The 23343-nt window shown below is 39.6% G+C and overlaps 1 long non-coding RNA gene across 1 annotated transcript; it reads right to left on the minus strand.

The window, feature by feature from the left end:
* Positions 1 to 13402: 13402 nt before the first annotated feature.
* LOC110675299 lies at positions 13403 to 21068 on the minus strand. The gene is made up of 4 exons (XR_002499347.1): positions 20945 to 21068; positions 20229 to 20297; positions 13897 to 14044; positions 13403 to 13786 (listed from the first exon to the last, which is right to left on the minus strand). It is a non-coding gene; the product is annotated as an uncharacterized LOC110675299 (long non-coding RNA).
* Positions 21069 to 23343: the final 2275 nt, after the last annotated feature.

A 23343-nucleotide genomic window follows, 5' to 3' on the forward strand; every position in this document is an offset into this window, starting at 1 on the left:
ACAAGTACAACGGTGAGTCTCATTGGCTCACGTTCTAAAATTTTCATACAGATGATATTCTAGTGCTGAAAATCGCCTCTAAAAAAAAATCACGGGATCCCATTTCGGGGTCACGGTGCTCCAATTACTGTTATTATCAAATAAAATATACCATCCAAACGGCAGCCGGCAGTTGATTCCTGATGTTGTTCTGCACCTCTGGGCCGAATTTGAAAAAAAACTTTAGTCAGAATTTTGAGTTACGCCCTTTTGATAGAAATCACATGAAGTATTTCACTTTAATTTTTTCAAACAAACAGATTATATCAAAATCTTGCAGTTTTATACTTTCTTATCTTGTTTTAGATATTTAAAAATACATTTCTGTAATTTTTTCTAGACCAACATTTGAAAAGGGCCAATGCTTTGTTTAGTTATTACTAATCAACCAATACACGAAAAATGATATCGACCAATCTAACGCTTGATAGTGATTTTAGGAAATTGTCCAAAGCATTCAAATATGTATGAATAGTTCTTGAACAGGACATACAGATAAAAAAAAAGCCCTTTTGAAATGTATGGAAAGAATATTGCTAGGTGATTTCCGTTCCATCTATAATCAACTGTTAGGTGCATACATAATCATTGCACCTTTGCGGTTGTTCTTGTTTCATTCAATGGAGCAAGACGGGGTTGGTGATCTGATGGCTACCGCTTCTGCTTCATATGCAGAAGGTCATGGGTTCAATCCCAGGCCCGTCCCTTTCCTCGTACTTTATAGTTGTATATCTCTCACTTGCTTCTATCTTCCATTCTAAATATATCCCACTCATACTATTCGTTCATAGCAAACGCAAGAACCAGAGACGGACAAGAAACCGTTTCCCTAACGCTTCCTACTTCCTCGCGCACGCCTTTCTTACGCCTGATATATAGGCAGTCTGCTAACCACAAAAGCAAACCTCTCTGCCATGCCTTCCCCCAATCCATACACTCCCGCATGAACTGACGTGGATGCAGTGGAATATACGGTCTACGTGGAAGTCAGTTCAATGCATCATCAATTCCTCCCCCTTCCCCTCATTGGTCTGCATTCTGACGTGGCAGGTGCCATTGTTGCCTAAAAATAGAAGATCACCAGCACTTATACACTGAGGATGCCTGTTAGTCCCAAGCAGTCATTCGGTTGGTTCCTTGTGTAAGTGCTGCTGATCTGGCGATACTGGAGTGCATCCACGGGCGGCCAATCAAGCTCAAGCTCAAGCTCAAGCTCAAGTTCTTGTTTCATTCAATGGAGCAAGTTGTATAAAAGGGATGATTCAAATATTACGTAATGCATAATTTTCCGATTTGAGACCCTCTCCCTCCCCCACGTAATAGCTGTTGTATGGAAAATTTAAAAATTTTGTATGAACCGTAACATTACCGAAGACCCTCTCCCTCCCCCTATCGCATTACGATCCGTTATATTTGAACGATCCCAAATATATACTTACACATACTGTCTAGATTGGCATTAGAAAAGGGCCAAAGTATAATTTAAATATATACAAATCAATATAGTTGAACAATGACTGTATCAAAGTTGATAGAAACACTCGAACATCACTTATCTGTATCTATATTATACATCTGTATTCTATTCATATTTATTTAATTATTTTCTATTCTATTCAATTCTACTCTACTTCAATTTATTCCATTTAGATCCACCCTACTTGTTCTTTTACATTCTTCTTCTTTCTAGTGTAACGTCCCCACTGGGACAGAGCCTGCTTCTCAGCTTAGTGTTCTTATGAGCACTTCCACAGTTATTAACTGAGAGCTTACTATGCCAATGACCATTTTCGCATGCGTATATCGTGTGGCAGGTACGAAGATACTCTATGCCCTGGGAAGTCGAGAAATTTTCCAACCCGAAAAGATCCTCGACTGGTGGGATTCGAACTCACGACCCTCAGCTTGGTCTTGCTGAATAGTTGCGCGTTTACCGCTACGACTATCTGGGCCCCGCTTGTTCTTTTACGTATTTTTTACAAATGGTAACTGTATTAACAACTGCGCGCAAAAGATTTGAACGGTACACTTTCGATGTTTGTACGGCTTTGTAGTGCTCCCATGTCTGTGAAAAATGTCTATGCATAGGCTCTGACTTCTAATCCGTGCTTTTCATATGCTCTAAGAAAATGAAGATTTGAATGGGTATTTCACTGTAAGTTCAAGTAAGGGTTTCAACTTATATGTTATTTTTTATGTATTTGAAGACTTTAAGCATTTTTATTGAATGCTTTTCATTCGAGCTGTATACCAGTTTTGAAAGTAATTTGAACAAGTTTGTCGAGAGCTGAGAAGAGCTGAGTCTGTCGAAATCTTCGAAATATCATATCTCCAAGTTTTATGTAAAAGACTTCTGCAATGCAACTGATCGAAGACTAGTATGACATAACTAGCAGGCGTCGGAGTCTGCGCATAGCGCTGTTTCGCAGACCTGTCAGCGCTATAAAGTCGTACAAACATCAAATGATTTGCTCGCAGTTGATGATTACAACATCAGCAGTTGTAAACAAATGTTATAAGAACAAGTAGGGTAGATCAGAATAGAATAAATTTAAGTAGAGTAGAATTGAATAGAAAATAATTAAATAGAATTGAATAGAATACAGATATGTGATGTTCGAGTGTTTCGATCAACTTTGATACAGTCATTGTTCAGCTATATTGATTTGTATATATTTCAATTATACTTTGGCCCATTTCTAATGTTAGTCTAGACTATATGTGTAGGTGTAAATTTTATACAACTTGCTAAACTGAATGGAAAAAGAACAACCGCACATGATAATGTATGCACCTACCGTTGATTATAGATGGAACGGAATTCATCATGCAATATTCTTTCCATACACTTCAAAAGGGTGTATCTGCATATCCTGCCCAAGAATTATTTATACATATTTGAATGCTTTGGACAACTTCCTAAATTCACTTTCAGGCGAAAGTTTGGTAGGTATCATTTTTCGTGTATTGGATGATTAGTAATAACTAAACATAGCATTGGCCCTTTTTAAATGTCGCTCTATAAAAAAATAGAAAAATGTATTTTTAAATATCTAAAACCAGATAAAAAAAAATTAAAACTACAAAATTTTATTATAATATGTTTGTTCAAACAAGTTATAGTGACATACTTCATGTGATTTCTATCATATAAACTTCAAAAGGGCGTAACTCAAAATTCTGACTAAGGATTTTTTTTCAAATTCGGCCCAGAGGTGCTGAACAACATCAGGAATCAACTGCCGACTGCCGTTTTGATGGTATATTTTATTTGATAATAACGGTAATTGGAGCACCGTGGGGGTGAAATTGACAGGGTGGGTGTACGGCTGTCAACTACAAACAAAGCTTGCCTAACAATCATTTCTCGGGCGGGCCGGTCCAAACAGCACAGGTTGAAACGCGGGCCATGCCAGGCAGCAAATGCTGATGCAACACTCAAACAGCGGGATGCCTACCAGAGTTGTGAGCCAAACGAATACACCCACAAAATATGAACGGTAGGCGCACCTTATTGCGTATACCCCCCCCTGGAAATTGATCAGCTGTCAAAACGATAACTGTTAGTTTTGAAAACCACTCTATGTACTTAATTTGGCCTCTCTGAATCCAAATGTGCTTGCTAAACGCTTAACAATGCAATATTTTTGGAAATAATAAACAATAAAATTTCAAGAATACCACAGAAAACACCTAAATGTAGAAAGTTTCCTATGGAATTCCCTGATACCTAACAAAAATTCAATTATTTCAACAAAATGGGCATTCTTTTTTTAAATGCGGTGAAAAACCTGGTTTGGGGATATATTTCTAGCATCCTTACAAACTTACACAATGTCCAAATCTTTGTTTAAACAAGAAGTTTATAGGTGTCTACCAATACTACACCGATCACGATAATGAATTTTTATTGATATAAACAGGGCCGGATTTACAAATGTGGGGGCCTTTTCCCAGAAAATAGTTTTGCTATTAAATGCTATAGTATGTTTTCAATGGTAATTTCATAAGACCTATGCTCAATGTTCCGCCGTGCGGTGTGACATTGGGCCTAGGAGGTGACTTTGACCGCCCTTTTCGATGCATCCCATGACTAGTACGAAAGTCAAGCTTGCCACATTGTTTTCATTATTCTGTTGTTCGTTTACTGTAAAAATCTTGGCCCAATGTCATCCCGCACGAATTTTATGGATATGATTTTAATTACCTGAAGATAGCTTTGAACCGATGTCAAACCCTCAGAGGCGCAAGTTAGGATCAATGGGTGTAAGTGACAAATACTCTTTTTTGAGCAAAAAGAGTTTGAACTTTTTCAGCAATATTTTACACCGTACAATTTATAAAAGAGCCAAAACAACGAGCTAATCTTCTCCAAAATAAAATATTTTTAGATGGAAATACGACTTGAAAATGCTATCGGAAAGCTTGAAAACAGTTCAATATTCCAGTACACTAAACTTAAAATCAACCAAAATGTCACTTTCATTTACTTTAGGCCCCTCAATAGCAAATCAATATAACTAATTTAAAATATATCAAATCAATGTTGGATTTCCTTAATTTTTAATATTTTTATTTTTAAATTCTAGAAATGTGTTCACCGCAGTGGTCCAACACTAATTTTCTATTTTCAGATTTATGTAAAAGAGTACTGAACAAATCCAGAAATAAACAAAAACTGAAACTCTCAGATACAGAACAATAAGTCAAATGTACTGCACACTGCAGAACAGCCTAAAAATCATTTAGATTTGAAACCAACAGATTATCCTCAAATTTAAAATTAGAATCCTTAAGCTAACCAATCATTCTATGTGATTCAAAAAGATGGCACTATTTTATCGGTTTCTATAATAATTTTCAAATATTTAATAATGCTTAATTGAGAAGTATTTAAGGGGGGGCATGGCCCCCTTGGACCCCCCGTAAATACGGCCCTGGATATAAACATTCTTTAATACTAAAAACCTTCACAACACACAATTCGACAATAGTTAAGACAAATAACGTTCATTTAGTATTGCATTGATATTTGCGCTCTATTAGTAAGAAATGAAATCGTGTGACACGGTGATCAAATAACCACCGACCTACCCAAACACCCCCCAGCCGAATTAACGGTACCAGTCACGAGTTTGTAGATCTAAGGAATGATACATATTCAAGTTCAAACTGGGTGTTGAAATATTTCAACAGATTGCACAAATCCCAACTTCTTGATGACATCCTGACTAATTTAAAGTTCACTGCTCTTCAGAAGGCTGTAGTCGTCCGAAGCAAAATCACCCACAATAAACACATGGTTTTGATACATTCCTCCTAATTTTACAGCTACAAATCGCTTTTTGATCTTCATTTTCCCCGAATACGATAGCTGGGTCAACGATCGACTTCATTGATGCTCGCGGATGACTAATAATCAGCATTTTCCCTCATAGCAGCCGTATAGATAGATACAGCGGCGCTTTCTAATTTTCTCTCGCATAGTTCGCCAAGGACGACATCAAATCACCGAATCGCTTTCGTTGTCGTGTTTTTAGATAGGCAATAAATTAGATCCATCTGCGAATCTTTGATGTAGAAATAGGATCGGTGTAGGTATGACCGCGTAACCTCGAATCTTCTCGAGAGAGTGAATAGTACCTAACCAAGAATTGAGAGTGAATACCTTTTGCCAATGCGTTGCGAACCAGCGTTGCCAACCTTCCAGATTTGTCTGGAATATTCCAGATTTTTGAGGCCCTATTTTACAAAAATCTGGAAGATCCAGATTAAATTTGAAACGAATTTGTAAGGTTTTGTAAATAATTTGTAAGGTTCTCCATATACGAGATAAGCGATCCAGACTTTTCCAGGCAAATTTTCAAAAACTTCCAGATTTTTGAAAAATTGACTTGGCATCCCTGTTGCGAACCAACCGACTGTTGATGGGTGGGTTCAAGGTTAGTAAAAGTTCGTTTGGCTGAAGATCAGAGTATATTTTCACTGTCAGCGTTTGAGCAGCCAATTTTTCGTCGAAGGCAGACGATTACTCTATTGCGATTAAGATATTCGGAAGATCGAATACAGCTGGTTTGCAGATTTGTGGGCGACGGTGATGATGATTCTCGTTCAAGGAGACCACTGTATTACGACGGCGGACTGTGAATATTTGTTTTCGAGAAATAATTGGCAGAAAAGTGTGCCAAGAAGACGTTATTTTTTCTCACTAGAAACCATTTGCACTTTTCGACATACAACAGTATGAAAACAAACAGCACTCGTTGGCGCTGATCAACTATTTGTTTTCCGCTGATTTGTTGATTTTCTTGAACTTGGAAATTTTCATCGGCTGTTGGCTATGATTCGCTTTTGTTGTGGTCGATGAAATCATCTGTTGTTAAAGATAACATGATATTCACAGCTGATTTTCATTAATTGTGCAAAGTTGCACAGACTGAAATATTTTGCGTGACGTAAATAAAGGATGCCTAATTTATTACTGAAGCTGCAAACTGTATATGCATTCAAACTTAACGTGAAGATGCATCGAAGCCAAACCTCGAATTTTCAAGAGCACAAATCTAGAGAACCAGACAACTGTTTGTGCTGAAAATGCTACTCACTGGTCACTAGCTGGTGGTGACCAATCGATTAAGTTTTCAGCTCAAACGGGTGTTTGTGCTCTTGAAAATTCGAGGTTTGGCTTCGATGCATCTTCACCTTAAGATAGCTTCAAAGATACTTCAGTAAGAAGATGTTGAATTGGCCATCAACAATTTTGTCGAACAAACTTTGCTTTCTTAGATCATATTAATAGAAAGCTTTTCGGTCTGGTACTCGAATATTTTGGTAAACCACAGTTACGATTGTTTCATGTTTTGTATGTTTGAATTTTGTTTTTGTCTATTTTTATATATTTGGAGTTAACAAATCAATTTAAAAAATGCTTTCATATCTGCATTTTTTTATGCGGGGTAAAACGGGCCATCTGAGAACATAGTTAGCGTTATAAAATACATACGAAAAGTGTACATCAGGCCGTCCTTTATTTTTCGAAAATGCGAAATGTTATAAGTTCGTCGTTGTCAAGTGCTCGATTTGGTAAGAAATGAATTAGGTTAAAAATTGAGGTCCGTACGTGGGCGCTGGTCCCCCAACGGCCCTGAAGGTATTAGGCGTAGATGACCGCGTGTGCCAAATCGAGCTCGCTGCTCTAATGCACGCAGCATGAGTACGAAAAGCCACTAGTAACAAATTGATGATCAGCATAGAATTTTAAGTAAAATATTTCGCATTTTCGAAAAATAAGGAGCGGCCTAGTGTACATTAGCCTGGGACATGGTTATATGAAAAAAAAAAATAGATTCTCGCTCCAGTCCACTTTTTGGATTGCATTTGGGTCCCATAACATGTAAAATTTCAGCTCGATCGGTGAAACTATATTTGTGCGCCAGCCGTTCAAAGTTTGTATGGGATTTACTATGAAAAAACTTATTTTTGCAAAGAAAAATCACCCGAGGTCGCCCATTGTCCTCTATAAAAATTCTGAACGCAGGCTTCGATAGGTATTTTTACGATGAACAACTGGAGCGAGAATCTAAATTTTGACCCACACTAGTGTAAATTTACAAGCCTCAAACACAGACAAAACAGTTAAAAAAATTGTAAATTTCAAATATACCATGTACCACGATTAAAGCTCAATGATAAAAATACTGATTTTCGCCTTACAGAAACTAGGTGGTGGTAGTGCACAAACGGCAAACTCTAACAAAGCGATACACGCACCATGAGTGAGCATGGGCCAATAGACTATCGATATACACAGAAACCCCTTATTAAAATTCGTCACAAGAAATCGAGTTGAAATACATAAATTTGACTTACGAAATAAAAAATTCCATTTTTCATAATGCAAAATGTATGGATTTCGAGAGTCCAGGTCGCTGCGTGTACGTTGAAATGAATCCGAGTGTTTTGTCTGATTGTCTGTGATTCAAATGTGCACGTAACTGTAGCGTGCCATTACGTTTACTGGAATTTAAATTCAAACGGCTGAAAGAATTCCTGGAGGAACTCCCAGATAAACTCTAGAGTATTTCCCGGATGAACTATTGAGTATTTCCCGGAGGATTTTTTAAGAATTCTAAGAAAAAATCCTGGAGGAACAACGGAACAATTCCTCAAAGAACCCCGGAAAAAATCTTGGAGGATCTCCCCACGAATTGCTAGAAGAGTCATGATGAAAATCTGAGGGAATTATCTGAAGGTGGAACTCCGAATTACTTCCCGGAGGAACTCTGAAGGAATTCCTGGAAAAACTACGAAAGATTTCTTGGAGGAACTGCGCAATATTTCTATAGAAACTCCGGTAAAAATCCTATAGGAACTATGGAAGAAATCCCGAAGGAACTCTGATGAAATTTTTGAAGGAACTCCGAAAGAATTCCTGAAGGATCCATGGTGGAAATCCAACGGCATCCCAGGCAAAAGTTTCGAAAGAATTCCTGGAGAAAATCCCCGGAAGAATTTTCAAAGGTAATCTCCGGAGCAACCTTTGGAGGAAAGCCCCGGAATAATTTCTGGAGAAAATGCCCGGAGGAGTTTTTGGGGATATCTCCGGAAAAATAATTTAAATCCCCGGAGGAAAGTTGCGGAGAAGGAAGGAATTCCTGGAAAAAAAATCCCGGAATAATTCTTGGGGGATATCCCCGCCAGGGGAAACCTTGAATTTCCAGAAGAAATTCATAAAGGAAATCTCCTAAGGAATTTCCGGAGGAAATACCTAGGTGCAATCGCCGGAGAAATTCCTGGTGCATCTTCCAAAGAAATTGCTGGAGGAAATCTCCAGATGAATTCTTTGAAAAAAATCCTGGAGGAATTCCCTCATTAAATATTCGGAGGAAATTCCCGAGAACTTTCCTGGATGAAATCCTCGCAGTAATTGCTTTAGGAAATTCTCTGAAAAATTGCAGGAGAAAACCCCCAGAGGAATTCTTGGGGGGTGGTGTGGTTGGATTCTTGAGAATAATCTCCGGAGGAATTTCTGAGAAAAGGAATTCCTGGTGGAAATCTCTAGAGAAATTCCTGGACGAAATTCCCAAAGGAATCCCTGGAGGAAATCCCCGGAGGAGTACTTGGGGGATATCCCTGGATGACTCCTTGAAATCATCGGAGGAATCCTTCATCCTTCATCTGGTACGAATCCCCTGAGAAATTCCTGGAGGAAATCTCCGGATAAATTCTCTGAAAAAATCTTAAAAAGAATTTGCGGCGAAAACAAACGGAGGAATTTCTTAATGAATTTCTGGGAAGAAATCCTTGATGAAATTTCCGGAGGAATTCTTGGTAATCCCCCGAAGAACTCCTGAATAAAATCCCCGGAGATTTTCTTGGAAAACAATTCTCCAGAGGAATTACTGGAGAAAATTTCCGTAGGAATTCCTGGGGTGAATCCCTGGAAGAATTCTTGGTGGAGTTCTCTGGATGAATTCCTTTGGGAAACTCTCGGATAAATTCTCTGAAAATAATCCCAAAGGAATTTCTGGAGAAAATGCCTGAAGGAATTTAATAACTAAATCCACAGAGGAATTCTTGGTGGAAATCTCAACGGAATTCCTGGACGAAATCCCCGTAGGTAAACTCCGTAATAAATTCCAGGAGCAAATCCCCGGAGGGGTTACTGGAGGAAATCGCGGAGGAATTTCTGAACGAAATTCACGGAGAAATTTGTGATGGAAATACCCGTACGGTTACCGGGAGGGGCTCCTGGAGGAAATCCTCGGAGCTATTCCCGCAGCAATTCTCAGGATGAATTCCTCAAAGAAATCCCCGGATGAATTCCTGGTGGAAATTTTGTTAGACACATAGAAGAAACTTTGGTAGAATTACTGGAAGAACTTCTGAAAATTTCTGTAGGACTTCGTTGAGGAATCTTTAAATTTATTCCCGTAGAAATTGGTGGTGGAATAACTTGAACGAATTCCTAAAGAACTTTCCGGAGAAATAACTTGATGATCGCTTTCCTTCTTGAATCATCTTTAACTTTTGCACCTTCACTTCCTAAACTACCAAGCTCAGGGAGAAAAATCCGAACTGGTAAACAAATGTGTGTCAAATCAGATTTGGAACAGCTCAAATCTTGGTCTAAATCCGATCTGAAACGGACCGGGCAGCAAGCTTGTTCCAAAAAAGTAGACCAGAAAACTGGTATAAAATAAAATTGGAACATCATTTGCAACATTGGTGCAAGCTCTAATTATTAACATGGTAAAAATATTTTGACCAAACCAATGATTTGGACCACCGGTGAAGTTGCCCTTGAACGCTCCGCTTGAGCATGACGTTAAGGCCGGAGCACAATGGATACGTTGCGTTTTGCGTTTGTAATTGCGTCTGGTAATCCGTTTGATCCGGTTTGTACTAAAATGGGAAACGCACGCAAAACGGACAACATACGCACAATGTATACGTTGCATGACAGCTGAATTGTGGGAATAATCATTTTTAGTTGGTTCAGAGTTCTGTTAAAGCTATTGAATAATTTTCGTAATGGATATCATCGATTTGATCGCAATTTACGGCCTGTATCTAGCATATAGGCAATATCGGAAGCGTACAACATCGAGTGCTGTAAGGAGATGGTGGGTGCATCCGCTTTTGCAGAGCCGGGCCGAATCTGGCTTCTTTGTGGCGAACTTCGACACAATGGTCCAAAACCCTGAAAAGTTTTTCCGGGCAACGAGGATGAGCCCGGCCGCATTCAGTTCGCTGTTGTCGCGGATTCAGCATAAGCTGGAGAAATCCTCTTTAAGGGCTCCGCTTAGCCCTGAGTTTAGACTCTTCCTCACATTAATGTGAGTATATTTGTTGTGCTCTTATTTTCCCATACTATCATGTCTGATTATTTCAGCTACCTCGCCCATGGACCAGACATCCCATTTTTATCGTGGAGCTTCAAAATAGGCGAAAGCACGTCCAGGGGTATCATCCATGAGGTATGCGATGTGCTGTGGGCCGAACTAAAGGGCGAATTCTTGCCGGAACTAACAACGGCAGACTGGGCAAGGAACGTATCACAGTTCTACCAGTTGTGGGATCTGCCAAACTGTTGCGGGGCCGTTGACGGCAAACACGTCAAGATCGAGTGTCCCCCAAACTCAGGATCTCAATTTTTCAATTATAAGGGAGATCACAGTATCAATTTGATGGCGGTTTGTGACGCAAATTACAAGTTTCTGTCAGTTGATGTTGGAGCCTATGGGGGACATTTTTTTTTTTCCTCTGTGGGGACATGATACCACTGCGACCATTAAGTTGATCTATTGTGGTGTTATCCTCTTTGTTTTTGCCGTACTGTAGAAATATGTTTCTATATGAAGTAACTATCTCCACAGCTATTGGCGTGCATCCCAATCAGGTACTACGTTTCGGATAAAATGTAGTACCTGTTTTGGATGATAGTACTGAATTTCATTAGGCTCTAGCAAGCCTTTATCTAAATATCTACAACGCTTGTGGTATAGTGCAACACACTTGCACAACAAATGTTCAGTGCTTTCGCTTTCTAATTTACAGAAACGACACATATCTTCTGGCAATTTACCTATAATTTTAAGGTAACGTTTGCTGGGGCAGTGGCCTGTTAATAAGCCAGTATAAGTACTTAGATCGTGTTTATTGAGGTTTAACAACCTCAGCGTTTGATGGGCGTCTGGTTCGATGAATCGTTTGGACTGACGAGAGTCCATTGCGTTCTTCCAGTTTAGTTTAATTTTTGCCTTCATCCAGCTCTTTAATTGCATTTTCAGAGCACAAGAGGCCATTCCGAAGAACGGTTGAGGCCCTATAAATTGCATGGAAGAACCTTGTTTTGCTAACTGATCAGCTTTTTCATTTCCTTCTATTCCGCAATGGCCAGGAACCCAATATAGATTAACCTTATTACGATAGGACAACTGCTGCAGTAGCTTGGAACACTCCCAAACAAGTCTTGATGTGTAAGTTCTAGACTTCAAAGCGTTCAGGGCTGCTTTGCTATCCGAACAAATACATATATTAGCATTCCGGTAGCGCCTTTTAAGACAAATGTCAGCGCATTCAAGAATGGCATAAATTTCGGCCTGAAAAACTGTTGGCCAACTTCCCAGTGCATAAGATACATTTACTCCTGGGCCAAACACTCCTGACCCTACCATGTTATCTTGTTTTGAACCATCAGTGAAAAAAATTAATGATCCAGATCGGAAAGTTGGTCCTCCTGTGTCCCAATCCTGGCGAGTTACATCAGCAACCCAAAAACGATGATCAAAAAAGTTACGCTTCAACATATAATCTTCGTTCACTAAGTACACTGGACTTATTTTGAAGTGCTTCAATATAGTCATATGTCCTTTTAGTTCACTATCAGCGCTATCTAAGGACCTTCTGACTCTGATAGCACTCTTAACTGCATCCATTTGTATATAGTCATGAAGTGGAAGAAGATTTAACATTGCGTTCAACGCATTTGAAGGGGTATTTCGTATTGCCCCAGTAATTGAAATAGTAGCAAGCCTTTGTAGTTTATTTAACTTAGCTTGAGTAGCGACTTGTTTGGTTTTTTCCCACCAAAAAATTGATGCGTATGAAATAATGGGTTTAACAATGGCCGAATAGATCCAGCATATCATCTTCGGTTTCAGACCCCATTTTTTACCAAAGGTTCTTTTGCAGCCCCAGAAAGCATTTCTTGCTTTTTCTATCTGTTGTTCTATATGCTTATTCCAAACAAGCTTACAATCTAATATAACGCCTACAAATTTGGCACTAAGAGATAAGGATAGTTTAGTATCTAAATATGGGGGACATAGTGATGGAGGCGTCTTTGCAAGCTCGGAGTTTGGCAAACGTTTGTTTGACGGATCGCTGAACCTACCACCGGCAGCATGTTTGCCGAATTCCACAATCGAAATACCTCACAATATTGTAGGTGACGCGGCATTCCCGCTTAAACCTAATTTAATGAGGCCGTTTCTCGGAAAGTTGCTTCCACCGATTCGGGAGAATTTTAATAAACGGCTTTCGCGTGCTCGGCGGACCATAGGAAATGCGTTCGGCATTTTAGTCGCTCGATGGCGCGTTCTGAAGACTACCTTGGTAATGTTGCCAAAACATGCCGAGAAAGTAGTTTTGGCTTCAGTTATCCTGCATAACTACCTAAAGCAATCCGACAACAGTGTGTACTGCCCTCTCATAAAACTCTCATAAAAAATCGACTGTTTGTTTTATTTTAATATGCTAATTTCGAGATATTCCTTTTCTATTTCTTCAGTAATTCTCTTAGCATTGAATGAATGTAAAAGAAGAAATTCAAAAAAATGTTCAGTTTTTTAGCTTTTCAGATCTTTTTATTTTATGTTTACGTCGAAAAGAAAAATTACAATAAATCGGAGAAAATTGGGTTTAAAATGAAGTCCCATATATTTTGTATGGAGTGAAAAATTTACGAAAAACTTTGAACGTCGGAAGGGGTTGTCACTTACACCCCTTTGCTTCTAATTCGCTCATTTCTTTCAGCATAGCTCAAGAGACTATCTCGCACAATGTATGATCTCGTCCAATAAGTCATTGGTAGCCAAGTTGGTTGCTCGTTGTTTCTAAGTACGTAAATACTAAAGCCCTAGAACGGTTTGCTCTTTCTCTCAAAGGTGTTTACATTCATGTGTTCAGGAATAACCAACGGCTTTTATGCCGTTTTCAAGGTTTATGCGAGCAATGTCTTAAACTAGAAGTACATCCATAGAACATAATGGAAAGGAGAGAGGAGAGTATCACAATGTTAGGTTCATTTGAAAAGTACCACAAGAAATAGCTTAAATAATCCAATAATCTTACCATCCATTCCGAGTTCTGATGCAAGCTGCACTCAAAGCTTGTTTCTGTTGTTATTATTTTTGTATGCTCGCATAGTTTTATCGTAGAGAACCTTATGTTCCTTTACGAATGCAATGATTCGTTCGTTGACATTGCTGGTTTCTTCCTCCTGTAAATACACATATATCGTTAGCAAATATGAGCATTTGCCAACATTTGGCTAACATGTACTAGTATCCTATACAAATTGCATAATACCACGAACGGACACGTGATTCTCGTATCACTGTATCGTTGCTCTTGAAGTAATTTCCATACTGACTAGTGCCTTAATTGAAGACAGGTTTGTAATAACAACTCGTACAGTGAATAGCTAGGTATGCTGATCAAACGGAATCGCTCAAGGAATTTCAGTTCAGTGCAAAGTTATTTCTTGACCGAAATGGTCAAAGAATCTGCAAGGCGAGGTTCATTTGATTTGACATTTCATACAATACGAGAATCACATGTCAGCCATAAGTATTGCTGTGTGCAGTTGAGATGCAAATCTCAAATGTGGCAAGATTCTCCAATATGCAATGCGATATCAGTGAGAGATTTTTCTTACTAAGTCTGCCGTGATTTTTACAATAGTTGCTAGGTTGTCCTTGGTTTCACTATGTTACCGCTGTTATCACGTTTGAAGCGCATTTAGATTTCTCAAACGCACACAGCAATATATTGGGAGATGGGGAGAGCCAAGTCCGTGGCCTGATGATGAAGGTCAACGGTATACTATGAACGAATCTGACTTTGAACTCCGAACTCCTACTCTGAACTCCGACTCTAAACTCCGACTCCGAAATCTGATTCCGACACCGAACCACGATTCCAACTTCAACTCCGACTATGAGTTCCGACTCCGAACTGTGACTCCGACTTCGACTCCAAATTCTGACTCTGAACTCCGATTCCCACTCTGAACTACAACTCTGTATCCGACTCTGACTTTGAACTCCGAACTCTGGCTCCAAACTCCGACTCTGAATTCCGAGTCCAAATTCTGACTTCGAACTCCAAACACTGACTCTGACCCCCGATTCCGACTCCGATCCCGACTATGAACTCCGGCTCCAATTCCGACTCCAAACTCCGAATCAGAACTTACAACTCCGATTCCAACTCCAAACTCCGACTTCGACTCTAAACTCCGATTCTGCATTGCGACTCCGACTTCGACTCCGAACTCCGACTCCAAATTCCGGTTCCGACTCCGACTCTGAACATCGAACTCCGACTCCGATTACGACTCCGAATCCAACTCTGACTTAGAATTCCGAACTGTGGTTCTGAAGTCCGACTCTGAATCCCAACTCCTAACTCCGACTCCAAACTTCGACTCCGAACTCACAACTCCGATTCCGGCTGCAAACTCCGACGCCGATTATAAACTCCGACTCTGAATTCCAACTCCGAACTCCGACTAAAAAATCCGACGACTTTCACTCTGAACATCGAACTCCGAACTCTGGCTCTGAACTCCGACTGCAAACTCTGACTTCGAACTCCAACTCCGACATCCGATTCCGACTCCGACCCCGACTATGAACTCCGGCTCCAATTCCGACTCCAAACTCCGAATCAGAACTTACAACTCCGATTCTAAGCATAAGCATAAGCATTGATGACCGTACAATTCGTAGTTGCTACTCCGTGATTGAACATAATAATCGAAGTTGCACAAGGAACCAAGAGATGTAGCTTGGGAGTAGCATTCCATCTTCAGTGTACATTTTCGAGAACTCTAAACATTAAAAATTCAATAACGGCGCCGGCCACGTCCTTACGGTCATCGGAGAAGGGAAGGAATGTTAGTGTGACATCCATTGTTACTAGAGACCGAGATCACCTCTGCATCTCCATGGTTGTCATGGGAAGGAGTGTTGTTAGTGGGGAGGGATCATAGGTGCATGATCAGGATTCACCTTGGTAAGTGATGCGATTCATGCGACCTCAGTACAAAACATCACCTATCAGTACTCTAAGGACAACGAGAACGTACGGTAAGTCGACACTTTTAGCGTCGAACCATTCAAAGTTTTTTTTTTATAATGATAAAAACAGGTAAAAAAAAAGTATGGGGTTTTAAATGTTAATGTACAAGAGTCTGTGTCGACACCCACAGTAACGAACCGTTCATATTTCGTTGATTCAATTCATTTAAGTAACACTTCCACCGTTGTCATGATGAAAATACGTTCCTCAATATATTGTGCATGTAGAATAAATACATGGAACGAGCTCACCAAATTGATCATTCATCCTTGACTGAAGCAAAGTAACACTCTGGCGACACGAAAACCTGAACACAATTGCACTCAGAACGCGTGAGAAAAAAAAAACTACGGCGACGCGACCGGCTCTCCAGACCTGCGTTCCCGAAAATCTGAGGCCCGGCATCTTCACCTTCTGCTTGGGCTTCAACGAAGCACTGCCCAGCAGAGCGCACGCAGAATAAATCGCTTTATTTCCGCTACAGACACTTTTTTTCAAAAACTGCACCCGCCGTTTCACTAGCCGAATCTAATGATTTGCGAAGACGATCTCTCCTTCGACACGTTTGTTTTCTTTTATTTTCTATTTCACCACACCATTTATTTCACTTCCTATCGTTACGTAGTTAATGAATGCTCTTCATACTAGTTTACCGCTCATCTTTGAATACACATTCATAGCTGCAATCCAGAGTGGGTACATATGTATGGGAGTATTTGTTATGGTTTGTGTAGTAAAACAGCGACAGGAAGAGGATGGGTGGTTTCTCAGAAATCCCCGTTGTAGACCGCTTCGTTAACAAACACTGACACATGGCATGAAGCAAAATCTGAGAAAACACAGCATTGTTTGCAAACAAAATGGCCCGGAACATCAAATGGCTGCCAAGCCACTTATGACACCTAATATCACCCATATCCACCTAGGCCGCAACCTACGCGTACACGTTCAATCTATTTTTACCCACCCCCCCTTATTTCACGCACACAATCGGACACTAGAAAAACATTGCGCAACATAGGGGAACTGGGGGTAATAAGCCCATAGGGGGCAAAACGCGCCACCCTCGATTTGGACGAACGATGTGTTTTAGAATGTTTTTTTCTATCCTAGATCATAGAATATGGATAAAAATGCTTCTATTAATATATTTTTATGTGTCTTTTCCAAAAATATCGTTAAAAACGTATAAAAACGTTTTTCGCAGTTTTCGTTGCAATTTTGTGCGATTTTCAAGCTCATTTTTTAGGTCGATAAAAAACCAAATTTTTGAAACTATCGCCGAGAGCCAACTTGTGCACTGTCATAGTTTGTATTACATGCAAAAAATATGTTAAATTTGTCCTAATAAAGCTTTACGAAGGACCTAAACTTTAATCAACTCTGGGGGCAAAACGCCCACCCCTATTTCATAACACCAAAACAGCCGTTTGAATTCAAATTCTACCAAACGTAATGCCACGTTGATGTTACGCACAAATTGGAACCTTACAAATGTACATTTTTCGCATCAGCATGTATACTATTATTGAACAATAACATCTGAACAAACGCCCGGATGTATGCAACCTATAAACAAGCATGATTGTGTGCGTACGTTTACAGAACGGCTAACGCCGGACTGAAGCGGGGCATTTTACCCCGCAAAACAATACATATGCAGTTAAGCAAGCATTTTTTAAAAATTAATTTATAAACCCCAGAAAAGCTAAAATGGATAGCTGTTTCTACTATTTAAAAGAAAACATGTTTGTTTATCCGACCATAAATAAAAAAGAGCATAAAATAATGTTTTTCACATCTAAAATCGCTGTTTTCCTTAACGTGGGCAAACTACCCCCAGTCCCCCTACATTCTCTTCTTCGTCGCCGACCACCAGCTCACAGATGCAGTGCCTACACACGCTTAGCCTGGCTTACGTAGAGGATGTATGAGTCTTCAACGACGTCTAAAAAAGTCAATTTCCCTCAACACATCCAATGATCAACACAAGCCTAAATGCAACAATCTGACAATCACAAACAAGTGGAAAGACTAAGAAAACTCAGGGTGCAGCCAGAGATCTACTTCTCCCCTTATCCCATGCGCAAGTCAAGTTAAATTCTAACAACAGATAGACGATGGGGGCGAAAGTTTGTATGTTTGCTCTGTCCGAACACAGTTTGCCTGTAAATCTCTTCAATGCCACCATCACTCATACACACAAGGCGTCACGCGCCTCACAAACATGCCTCCCCAACACATTAAATTATATGGGCATATCACCATTCGCACAGACACCATTGTAATGGAATTCGAAGAGGAAGAAAAAAACATTTGGACGCCACACCAACGCATATTGCAATGCATCAATCGAAACGAAAATCAAAACGATCACTCCCGTACAAAAATGCATGTCTACCACTATATGAAAGCAACTCATTCTTAGCACGCAAAACGCAAAAATTAATCACATGAACAATTCCTTATTCACACTCCACTGAATTCATTGAACGGACAAAGTCATAACGATATCATAAGCTGTTTTCCCATGATTAGCGTTTTCTTCGATTTTTTTCAGTCACAACCACTGTTTCAGTGACAAGTACTCACGCACACACACTTGCCGTTATATGAATATATTTATCAAAGAGAAAAAAAATACTCCCGTTTGCGATTTTTGTTGCAGAATCCATGACGATCATGATTTGATTCACAACTTTTCTTGTTTTCTAGTCAGTTTTAGCGCACAACTTTTATCACTATGAACGCGGAAATAATTAAACATTTAATTAACACATATTTTATTATTTCAAGACACATTTTCTTTTAGTAAAATAACGATAAATAAAGAACTCCATTTTTACAATTCTTTCGCTTTGGCAGTGCTGCCAAGTCGTCCTCCGAACTTACAACTCCGATTCTGACTCCAAACTCCGATTGCGACAAAATCCTACTCTGAATTTCAACTCCGACTCCAAACTCACAAGTCCGACTTCAAACTCCGACTCCGAATATAAACTCCGACTCTGAATTCCGACTCCGACTTCAACTCTGACTCCGAACTCCGAACTCCGACTAAAAAATCCGACTACGACTCCGACTATGAACATCGAACTCAGACTCCGACTAGCACTCCGTATCCGACTCCGACTTTGAACTCCGAACTCTGGCTCTGAACTCCGACTCCAAACTCCGACTGCAAACTCTGACTTCGAACTTCAACTCCAACTCCGACCTCCGATACCGACTCCGACCTTGACTTTGAACTCCGGCTCCGAACTACGACTCCAAACTCCGACTCCGATCTTACAACTCCGATTTTGACTCCAAACTCCGATTCCAACAAAATCCAACTCTGAATTCCGACTCCGACATCGACTCCGAACCCACAACTCCGACTCAGATTATAAACTCCGACTCTGAATTCCGACTCCGACTTTGACTGACTCCGAACTTCGACTAAAAAATCCGGCTACGACTCCGACTCTGATCATCGAACTCAGACTCCGACTAGCACTCCGTATCCGACTCCGACTTTGAACTCCGAACTCTGGCTCTGAACTCCGACTCCAAATTCCGACTGCAAACTCTGACTTAGAACTTCAAGTCCAAACTCCAACTCCGACCTCGACTTTGAACTCCGGCTCCGAACTACGACACTAAACTCCGACTCCGATTCTGACTCCAAACTCCGATTCCGACAAACTCTGACTCTGAATTCCGACTCCGAGCTCCGACTCTGAACTGCGACTTCAATTCCGACTCCGACTATGAACTCCTGCTACAAACTCCGATTCTATTTTCCGACTCCAAATTCTGACTCCAAACTCCGACTCCGAATACCGACTCCAAATTTTGACTCTGAAATCCGATTCAGACTTCAACTATGAACTCAAAGTTCGGCTATGAACTCCGACTCTGATCTTCAAACTCCGACTACGACTCCGACACTGAACTACGATATTAACTTCGACTCTGAACTCTAACTCCGACTTTGAATCCGACTCCGAATTCCGATTTCATCTCCGGCTCTGAATCCTATTCCAATTCCGACTCCGAATCTGAAATCCGACTCCGACAATGAACATATAACTGTTTAGCCCATTATGTGTGATTACTATTGATTTTACAAATTATTTTTAACAAAATTCCAGCTACAAATATGAGCATCATACTGAAAAATAAGTTTAGAATGCTTTCATAAACTTCGTAGACTTAACTGACCACAGTTTATAATCCATACACATTTTAAAAACTTTTATTGTCTAAATGCGGTCTACTTAATTTAACAACCACTATGTTATTAGTTTATTTTTTTTTTTGAAGATTGTACTTACAGTATTTTGGGTTTCACTCTCATCCATTTGGGCGGAGGTACGGTTACTGAATCAACCAGGACACTGAACCTGTAAATAAATGAAATTCTTCAATAGTGCACATAATCTGGGTTTTTGAACTGGCTTCCCATTCTTTTTCTTCTCTATGGCTCTACGTTCACCATGAAACTTAGCGCGCCTCTTCAACTTAGTATGCATTTAGCATTCCATAGTTATTAATTGATACTCTATGTAAGGAGTGTCGGTAAATATTCTTTATCGACCGGACCAGGAATCGAACCCGCCGTCTCCGGATTGCTGATCCAAAGTCTTAATCAATAGTCTAATTGGAGACCCGCTGACTTGGACTTGCCCAAACTGTGAAAACGACATCACTCACCGAAAAAAACGCGAAAATTTCGAAACATACCACAACAGGTAGCGAATTCCGGCGCACAATCCCTTCGGGGAGAATAAATTTTGTTCCCCTTCTCACCAGCAAGAAAATTTTTCTTCGAAGAAATTGTGCGTCGGAATTCGTTACCAGCTGATGAATTCCGGCGCACAATTTCTTCGAAAAGATTTCTTGCTGGTAGGCAATGGGTTAAAATTTCTTCTCTTCAAAGAGATTGTTCGCCGGAATTCGCTAGCAATTTATCAAAAACGCGATGGAAAATACATAAAGCATTCTTCCTAGATAATTAACTATTAGTTAAACATAAAATAAACTAACTTACCTTTACAAAACAGCTGAAAATTACTGTAAAGCTGAAGTTCTCCTGCACACCGAGCTGCTTCTCGCACTGCAAAAAGATAAACAAAACAAATCGTCTACCGCAAAGTCAAGCGCAAGATTTGAAACGAGTCAAATCTTCCGGCTGACTTTGCGGTCGATGTTGCGTTTAGTACAATTTAGTACCGCAAACTCAATCCGAATGCATTGTGCGTTGATCCATATGATCACGGCTATTTAAAATAGTTGTCAAAAATCCGGATTGCTAACCGAATCCAGGGATGCCAAGTCAATTTTTCAAAAGTCTGGAAGATTTTGAAAATTTGTCTGGAAAAGTCTGGATCAAATATGTCGTATATGGAGAACCTTACAAATTATTTATAAAACCTTACAAATTCATCACAAATTTTATCTGGATCTACCAGATTTTTGTAAAATGGAGCCTCAAAAATCTGGAATATTCCAGACAAATCTGGAAGGTTGGCAACGCTGACCGGATCCATTGTGCTCCGGCCTTTAGTCGTGCTGAAAACGTAAGCACACAATCATGCTTGCATATACAGTGACCCCACGCAGTTGAATTACCCACAATTTATGAATCAGCAGACTCCAAAAGACAAAATTATTATCAAACTTGTCACAAAACATCACAGAATTACTTTTACACTCAGTTTCTTATCAGTAAAGTTTGATAATAATTTTGTCTTTTGGAGTCTGCTGATTCATAAATTGTGGGTGATTCAACTGCGTGGGGTCACTGTGTAATGCATACCTACAGGCGTTTGTTCAGATGTTGCTGATACGAACTATGCGCATTAGTAAGGTTCCAATTCGCCCGTAGCTTCAGCGTGGTGTATTACACTTGGCTATAGAACTAGGGGTAATTTGTCCATTGAGCTCCCGCCGATCAGGGATGCCAAGTCAATTATTCAAAAATCTGGAAGATTTTGAAAATTTGTCTGGATAAGTCTGGATCGCTTATCTCGTATATGGAGAACCTTACAAATTATTTACAAAACCTTACAAATTCGTTTCAAATTTTATCTGGATCTTCCAGATTTTTATAAAATGGGGCCTCAAAAATCTGGAATATTCCAGACAAATCTGGAAGGTTGGCAACGCTGCCGCCGATTGATATTACAAACACAAGTGCAAATTTGCTGGTATAAAATACTCCCTTGAGCCTCTGTACCTGCTAAAAAATTCTTTTGTTCTTTTGACTTTTAGTGTACGCATTGTTTTGGTGCTGTTTCGCTTATTATTATAGCATGCATATGCTCATTTGATTTTTTCGGGAATAGGCCATTTCGCATCTCTTGAGATATTTTTAAATTTCAAACATATTAGGGTGCCGGTACCAATGGTTGTAATGTACCAGTAGATTGGACTATGGAATAATACGAACATTTTTCGATAAAAACGGCGTGTGCTATTCTTGGTGGATAGATCGTCTCTAGTTTAGTCGATTTGCCAAATTTCAGCTTTTTATTTTATCAAAAAGTAACATAAATAATTAAGTTTATGCAAAAAATTTGCTCCCTTGCACCAGTAGTTGCCGTCGTGTTCCAGTAGTGGATCAACGGATGGAAGTAGTTTTTAAAATGGATGTATAAAAATGAAGAAAAGCCCTAGAGATGATCTTTATGCTTCATTCGAAAGATATTAATTGCTGTTCCTAGGGAAAAATGTTAAACCTATGTAAAAAACTATCATTTTGTTTAAAATTCCTTGTATCATTCTCGAACGTCTACTACTGGAGCACTAGCGCAACTACTGGAATACGTGTACCAATAGTGGCTCAAGCGATTTTATGTTAAAAAACAAGTTTTATCACTCTTTTTATATTTTTCCCATATAGTAGAAGTTGAAATCTTTCTGTTGACGCTAAAAGATCTCTGTTAAGGCTTTTCGTTATTTTGTTATGATTTTTTATAGCTTAGGTAGTCCACTAATGGCACCGACACCCTACTTGTCTTATCTGGAATAGAATAAGCGACGAAGTTTAACGAGTAAAAAAGAAAATGCACCGCCAATATGCAATATATGTTCTAAAGTTTCTGGAATTACTCAATAGATGAAGGAGCGAATGATTTGTCTGAAGCTGGACTCTGCAACAAGAAAAGGCAAGAGTATCATCGTATTGTGTGTGCAATACATCATTGCAAACAAAATAGTGATAAGGACGTTCGTTGTATACGAACATCCCGTGTCATACAATACTACAGATCCAATTAGAGTCGAGATCATTCGCGTGCTGTAGGAGGTAGACATCACCCAAATACATGCGATTACTACAGACAACGGAGTATATTATTTGTAGGTGGTGAGATTTATCCATTAGGTTCGAAAAAATTGGGATCACCTTGGTTAAGATGACGAAGAACGATGCCTGGAATAACTGAC

This window comes from Aedes aegypti, chromosome 2 (assembly GCF_002204515.2).
Source record: "Aedes aegypti strain LVP_AGWG chromosome 2, AaegL5.0 Primary Assembly, whole genome shotgun sequence".
NCBI classification, from domain to species: Eukaryota; Metazoa; Arthropoda; class Insecta; order Diptera; family Culicidae; genus Aedes; species Aedes aegypti.